The following is a 7540-nucleotide window of genomic DNA, read 5'->3' on the forward strand; positions in this document are numbered from 1 at the left end:
GTTTAATATTTTTTTTTTAAAGTTAATACCTTTATTGTAATCAAATGGTTCAATTACAATATTGATATAATTAGAGATAAGCATATACAATAATAAAAAGAGTAAAAGACAAATAGCTTTTGGACCTTTTTAAAAACAGATATTTTCGTTTCTCAAGATTTAAAAATACATTTAAATCCCTCACCTTATAAAACGCGTGACCATTATACTCCTCCGTCGAGTTGGGGTTCAAAACGGCAACGGAGAATGCTGACTTGGAAGAGTGAAGTGTCAGGTATCCGTTTTGGTTGCTGATGTGGATGGAGAACAAATTTTTAATGGACAAATTATTAGTTCTTGTGAAAACACTTACGTCCAACAACATCTTAATTGACCCAAGCAACGGTTTCAACCGCGTTACCAGAACATTCCACAGTCTAAAACCCCCTCTCCGCCTCCCTCCTCCCAATGCCACCATCTCCGCACCATCATACGTTATCTTTCTCCGTCGCAACTCACCTTGGTCCGACTCCGTCACCGCTCTCATCGACTCTGCCACCGGCCGCCACCTCTCCTACATCAATTTCATCCATTGTTCAGAAACCCTAGTTGCCAACCGTACATCTCTCTTCACAATCTCCAAAAACGACACCGCTTTGGTCCTCTCTCCAAACCTCTCTCCACGTTCCTATCCTCCACTTCACGCTCCTCTCCCTCGGCGTCGTTGTTTCACCGGCAAATCCACTTGCCACGCGCTACGATCTCACGCGCACCATCCGCCTTAGCAAACCTAGCTACCATTGCATTCGCCATGTCATCAGCGGTTAACAACCTTCCCGATGAGTTCCGTCACGGAACTGTCCTCATCGACTCGCCCGAGTTCGAATCGCTCATGACAGCGAGTCGACCCGGCGCCAAACTCGAACAAGTGGAGGTGATTCAGTCTGATGTGGTAGCTATTCTTTACTCTTCAAGAACCACAGAGAAGGTGAAAGGAGTGATGCTTGTAACACCACTACAACATTTTGGGTCTATGGCCACGGTTTTTTTGGTCACGGTAAAAAACCGTGACCATAGACCCTCTATGGTCACGGTTTTTTAGGGTGACCAAAAAAAAAAGCTATGGTCACGGTTTTTTTGGAAAGGGTGACCATAGAGTACCTATGGTCACGGTTTTTTAAAAAAGGGTGGCCTAAAAGGGTTTATGGTCACGGTTTTGAGGGGTGACCTAAAGAGGTCTATGGTCACGGTTTTTTCCAGTAACCAAAAAGGGTCTATGGTCACGGTTTTTCAAAAAAGGGTGACCTAAAAGGGTCTATGGTCACAGTTTTGGGGGGTGGCCTAAAGGGGTCTATGGTCACGGTTTTGGGGGGTGGCCTAAAAGGGTCTATGGTCACGGTTTTAGGGGTGACCTAAAGGGGTCTATGGTCACGGTTTTTTACAGTGACCAAAAAGGGGCTATGGTCACGGTTTTTCAAAAAAGGGTGACCTAAAAGGGTCTATGGTCACGGTTTTGGGGGGTGACCTAAGGGGTCTATGGTCACGGTTTTGGGGGTGGCCTAAAAGAGTCTATGGTCACGGTTTTGGGGGGTGGCCTAAAGAGGTCTATGGTCACGGTTTTTTACAGTGACCAAAAAGGGGCTATGGTCACGGTTTTTCAAAAAAGGGTGACCTAAAAGAGTCTATGGTCACGGTTTTGGGGGGTGACCTAAAAGGGCCGTCGCTCGTTGTCGCTACTGGGTTCTTCGTCAGCGCTGCTGCAGACGAGAAGAGAAAGAGAGAATGCCAGCGCGAGAGAAGAGGAGGAGGGGCGCTGTCTCGCGCCGTCACTGTCACGCCTTGTTGTCGCAGCTATGGAGACCGCCACCGTTGTTGGAATCGCGAACTGAGGAGAAAGGGAGAGCGACGCTGAGAGAGATTGACTTAAGCCAGTGAAGCGCGTGAGGGAAGGGGAGCCGAATACCGTCACTGCCACCGCACCCAGTCGTCACCGGTGGAGCTCGCCGTCCCTGGAGGTGAATCGGTGTCGCGTCCTTGCTGCCAATAGTAGGTACATATCTACATCATCTTGGAACTATCATATGTAATGCAAAATGAACATAATGCTTAGTTTCATATGGTAAAATAAACTGGTGGTTCTATTCTGGTTTATATTTATATTTTGTCAAGATCTGAAGTCTATTCTTAGAAATTTAAGAAAAAAATTGAAATTACTAGAATGGTTTCATATTATAATATAAACTAATCTTCTAATTTTTAAGTTATTTTTATGTAGCATAATGAGTGACAAAATAGTTAAAATCATTACTGAATACTATTGGCATTTTCTTTTCTTTTTATGATTTGTCTCATTTGTTGGGTTTTGTTTGTATACTGTGAATTTTCTTTCATGAAGATACCGCTTTGTTTGGTGATAAAAGAGTAATGAACTAATGATGGTCCATGAGAAGCAGATTTAAATGTATTTAACCGAATAATGTTTTCAATGCTTTAATCATGTATGTTCCATTGCTTTGTGTTGATTAAATTTTGAAACTAATTATGTGAGTCTAAATTTATTGTTTTAGGGGGATATATGAATTGATTAATATCCATCAGATCCATTGTGTCAGAGGCTGGTTGGCTTGCAATAAGGAAAAAATTCAACTACACTAAATATTTTTCATAAAATCTTGCCATGTTTTATAGGTTTGAAAATCGTAGTTTGCCCTTTTATAGGTTTGAAAATCATATTTTTCTAACTTTATTGTAACCTTATCTGAATTATACTCTTACGTGTGAAATACTCAAACCTTTATTATGTGAGAGCTTGAATAAAGGGTTTGAATGTGGAGTTTGAATCCAAGAACAAGAAGCTCAGTGAGGATCTTGCTGCTGCTAAAGCTAAGATGGTAGTAGCTGTTGGTACCAGTGGCAAGGTATGAGAAGCTTTCATTGGTTTGTTTTCTTTTGATGTGTTTTACCTCAAAAAGCATGGAATGTGTCATAATTCATTGTTACTTATCTTGTTTTCCTCTTTATGATATAAAGGGTGGTTAATCCATGTCTTAAGAGTCATCAATCACTATCTGAAATAGTTTCTTTATTTCAATGGTTTTAACTTTCAATTCATATGGTGGAACAAAAATGAGATCATATATGTGTGTGTGTTTATAAACTTTACTTGTTTTTGCTGAATGAAAGAGGCAATTGGGGAACGCCAGAGCCCCAAATTCAAAGACATACAAAAACTCATTGCTGAGAAAGAAAGTCTCCACCAAACCAGTGCTTGCCACCATCAATGCCGTCAGCCTTTGGCAAAGAGCCCAAACCCCCCCCACCACAACACACACACACACACTTGTTGAATTATGTCACTCCTTAAAGAATCATGATATGAAGAGAGACGTAAAAGGGCCTCTGAATCATCTGCAACCGGTAGCGATTATTTGCACACAGTAGCATTGTTGGAGAAATTCAGAACCGTTCAGCTCATCTTTTAGCAGTTAAGTATTGTGTGATTATTACACTTTCTAGTTCCTGTTTCTTTTTTCACCTCAAAATTATGTACTGCTAGTTGATGAAGTGGGCCAATGGCTCTTTATATATAGCACTAAGGATTTCATATTATATTCATGAGCAAAAATTATTTTAGGTAATTTTATTTGTTGAATTGGAAACTCATGTATATTTTTGTTCCAATGTGAATCAATTTTTTTCTCCTTGTTAAGTGCATGTAAGGATTCAACTTATCATTTTGACCTGTATATCATGCCATTAATTATGTGACTCTCTTCAGCCTTATGTATGGAGTTGAGGATCCGTCAATTACAGGGATGGTTTTAGATAGTTCATTCTCTGATTTGGTTGATTTGATGATGGAACTTGTAGATACATATAAAGTTCGTCTTCCAAAGTTCACTGTGAGTATATATAGTTGTTTTTATACTTATAACTAATGCTGAATCAAAATTTGGTAACAGTTTTACTATTGTTAAGCTGATTTTGTTTAATTTTTAAAAGAAGTATTACGACTACTTTACATACTAAATATTAAAATAGGAGCCTCTGACTCGACACCGTGTCGCTGATTTCTTTGAAAACCGGAAATAAATTTTATCTTAAGAAAAATACAAGCAGGCATAGATTCATATACAAGACTCCTTACATAATAACTCAATATATTATACATATAAAACATACAATTCCTATCCCTCTTACAAAATTTTAATAACAAAGACGAGGGAAGAAAATAATCTAATTAATACAACAACATATAAACCAAACGCAGTATAACACTTCTTAATGCTTCACCCGGTTCCTGAAAAGATAAAGCTGTAGGGGGGTGAGAACCTAACCACACGGTCTCACCACGCAGTTTCAAAGTTGTCATAAGAAGATATTTAATAAGAAAATTGTTTTCAAGCTCAGTGATTATCATTGCCTTATGAATCTTTTAAAAAACCAGTAGGTAATCGTTCAAAACCTTTTTAAAGAAACGTGTAATTATTCAAAAATCCGAAACATTTCCTTCCTTATAAGAAAAATCTCAATTAGAAACCAACCATGCAATCAAACAACATAATCATTAATTTAGCACCAAAGTTTATTCTCAAATGTAGCATGCCAGGACAAACACAGGCAAGACAAACAAGGAAAGCACAAGTAGGTAGCAGTTACAGCAAATAGTTCAAGTAGCAGTTAAGAACAGTTTAGCAATTAGGCAAACTAAAACAAGTTCAAACCCAAACAAAGCATACAAATGCATATGATGCATGCCTGTCCTATGGCTGATGAGGCTCATCTGTCGGTTATCCAGCCAACCCGACAAGTCTGAATTGTCCTTAGACTGTCCCCTGACGTGCATCCCCAAGAGTCTATGCATAGTTTTTTCTCAAATAATCAATATTGCTCAATGGGGGTAACATTCCCGGGAATTTATATAGTGCCCGGTCACACTTACGTCATAGGGTCAACAGAGTATCGAGTTTTCAACCTGGTACACGTGGTGGCAAGCCACGACACTTAATCCAGGGAACCTCGTATCTCGGATATTTTAAATTCATAAGCCACAAATAATTCATTCATCATTCATCAATATCTAAGCCATTCTCAATATCATCATCATTCGTCAATCCATATCCCATTTCCAAATTCATTCAAAAATCATATTTCAAATCAATCCTCATCATCCTTCTTTCTGTTAATCAACAATCTCAATTAAAAACATAATTCTTATCTTTCTAAATAAAACAATCCAAAACATATAACGTTTAAGAACTAAATCTTTTTAAACAATTACTTCAAACAAAACTTCCAGTTTTATAAAATTTCGGCAGCATCTCCTCTAAAACTCGGATTCTGCCACCCTGTTCGGGTCCCAACCAAACCAAACCAAACACCTGTTAATCAGTCAAATCACTTCCAACAGCCATTATCATAACAACAGTACTCAACCCAAAGAAATTACAAAATCCAGAATTCAATCAACCAATCCTATAATTCACAATTTAAACCGACTTCAACCAACAACATCAATCAATAGTTAAGAATTCTCGGTCTTCTCAAACAGTTTCAAACCAAACCATTCCCTCAAACACTTTTCGAATCATTTCCAAAAATAGCAAATCATTCTCAATAAATAACCCATTTTCAAATATCAAGTATTTTTCCAAGTTTATTTTAAAATCAAATTCCAATATCAAATCGGGTTTAATATCAAATCAAATTAATGATCTCATTCAACCAAAACAAGTCAATTCAATTCATAAGACTCACGAAATCACAAAAATGTATTTTACGCGTTAATATCGATTTATAACAACCCTGTAATGTAAAATATATTTAAGAAAAACCCCTACCTCGATTGCGATCTAACTACGAGACTAAACTCTTTTTCTTTCGGCTCGCATTCAGCGGCAGCTGCATCCGCAGTTCCGTTTACTTTCACAACAACAAAAACGACTTTTACTCCAACCATGTGATTACCGAAACTCGACCCTAGAACGTCAATATCACGAAATTCTCAATAATTCATAGGAAAACAATAGCAGTAAGGATATCAAGGTTAAAATAACTTACTACAGCTATAGAAAACAAAACGACGGAGCAGCAAAGAACATAATCAGGGACCTATGCATCTGTCCTGATGGCAGTAACATATTCCAATTGGTAAGGCAACAGGGATATCAATAAAATCAAAATAGCGGAGCAAAATAGAAATAGAACAGATTCAAGAAAGGAGGAAGCAGTTACCGGTAAATCTGGCCTAGTTCCGACAACAACGTAGAGCCGAGTAACTTGCAACAACCAAAACCCAAGAAGATAGAGGCTTCAGATACGGTCTCCGACGGCCACGGACACGGTTGCGCGACTCAAAACAGAACTAGGTAGAGCGGCGGTAGCCTCCAGCAGCTCCGGTGAGCTTCTTCAACGACGGTGATGGCAGGAGCTTCGGCGGTGCTAACTGAGGCTGGACGGCGGCAGGAACGGCGGCGGGAGCTTCACTCAGCACGGCGGCGCCTATCCTTTCCCCCACCGCGAGCTCTCTGTCTCTCTCTCGCCCTCTGTTCCGATGACAGCGACGATGGCTCCCTTCGGCGACGACGACAGCGCGAACAGTAACGGCTGCGGCGGCGAACTTCATCTGCAGCGAGGAACAGCGTAATAGTATCGTTCTTCTTCTCCTCTGGCTCGTGGTCGTCGGCGACGGGCGCGAGGTCACTGGCGATCCGCGATGGTGGCGACGAGTTGGAGGACGAACGGCGGCAACTGTGGCAGCGGTCTTCCTCTCCCACCAACGCACTCTCTCTCTTTCTTGGATCTCCCCTTCTCTCGATTAGCAGCGGCGGCGGCGGTGGCAGTGACACCCACCGCGCCGCCTCCCTCTTCTCCCCCATCTCCCTCCTTCCTCGGTCCCCCTTCCTTCTTTCCTTTTCTTTTCTTTCTTTCTTCGATGAGTGGGTTTATTGGAGTGAAAGTAATTGGCGGCTGAAGGAGGTAAGGGGCAGCTAGGGTTTCAGTTGGGATAAAGGGAAAATTATGTGTTAATTAAGATTAGGGTTTTGTGTGTTTGATTTTAGGATTAGGGTTCAATTTGGGGCAAATGTGAAATTAGGGATTTTTGGATAATTTGGGATTTTGTTAAATTTTAATAAAATTAAGAGATATTATATTAAATTGAATATAAAATATCCATCTTGAAAATACCTTTCAATTACAAATTTATAAATTAGTTTCGATTAAATGCTAATTAAATAAAAATTGGAGACAAATAAATTAATTCTCCTTCATTTATAAAATAAGGTTAAAAATATAAATATTTAAAATTAAGGCATATAAAATATTCCCTATTTTTCAATTATAAGAACTCTAAATCAAAAATAAGAGTTTACTCAACTTTTATATAAAAATCTCCGAAATACAGTCTTAAAAAAATATAATGCATCGTAAATGATTAATTAATAACTTTTAAAAAGTTAGAGGTCTTACAATGCTAACTCATCGGAACCTGATTGCAATGGCAGGGGTATACGACGTCGTTCGAGCGCAGAGGGAGAAGACCGCGGTGTTCCTCTATACG

At 39.4% G+C, this 7540-nt stretch overlaps 2 long non-coding RNA genes across 2 annotated transcripts; one reads left to right on the forward strand and one right to left on the reverse strand.

Moving 5' to 3' along the window:
* Nucleotides 1704–3535, forward strand: LOC110267306. Its single transcript, XR_002354772.1, has 3 exons — nt 1704–2029; nt 2799–2897; nt 3163–3535. It is a non-coding gene; the product is annotated as an uncharacterized LOC110267306 (long non-coding RNA).
* Nucleotides 4136–6963, reverse strand: LOC110267305. The gene is made up of 4 exons (XR_002354771.1): nt 6214–6963; nt 6040–6103; nt 5820–5958; nt 4136–4293 (listed from the first exon to the last, which is right to left on the reverse strand). It is a non-coding gene; the product is annotated as an uncharacterized LOC110267305 (long non-coding RNA).

The sequence above is a fragment of the Arachis ipaensis genome, chromosome B09 (assembly GCF_000816755.2).
Source record: "Arachis ipaensis cultivar K30076 chromosome B09, Araip1.1, whole genome shotgun sequence".
In the NCBI taxonomy this organism is placed as follows: Eukaryota; Viridiplantae; Streptophyta; class Magnoliopsida; order Fabales; family Fabaceae; genus Arachis; species Arachis ipaensis.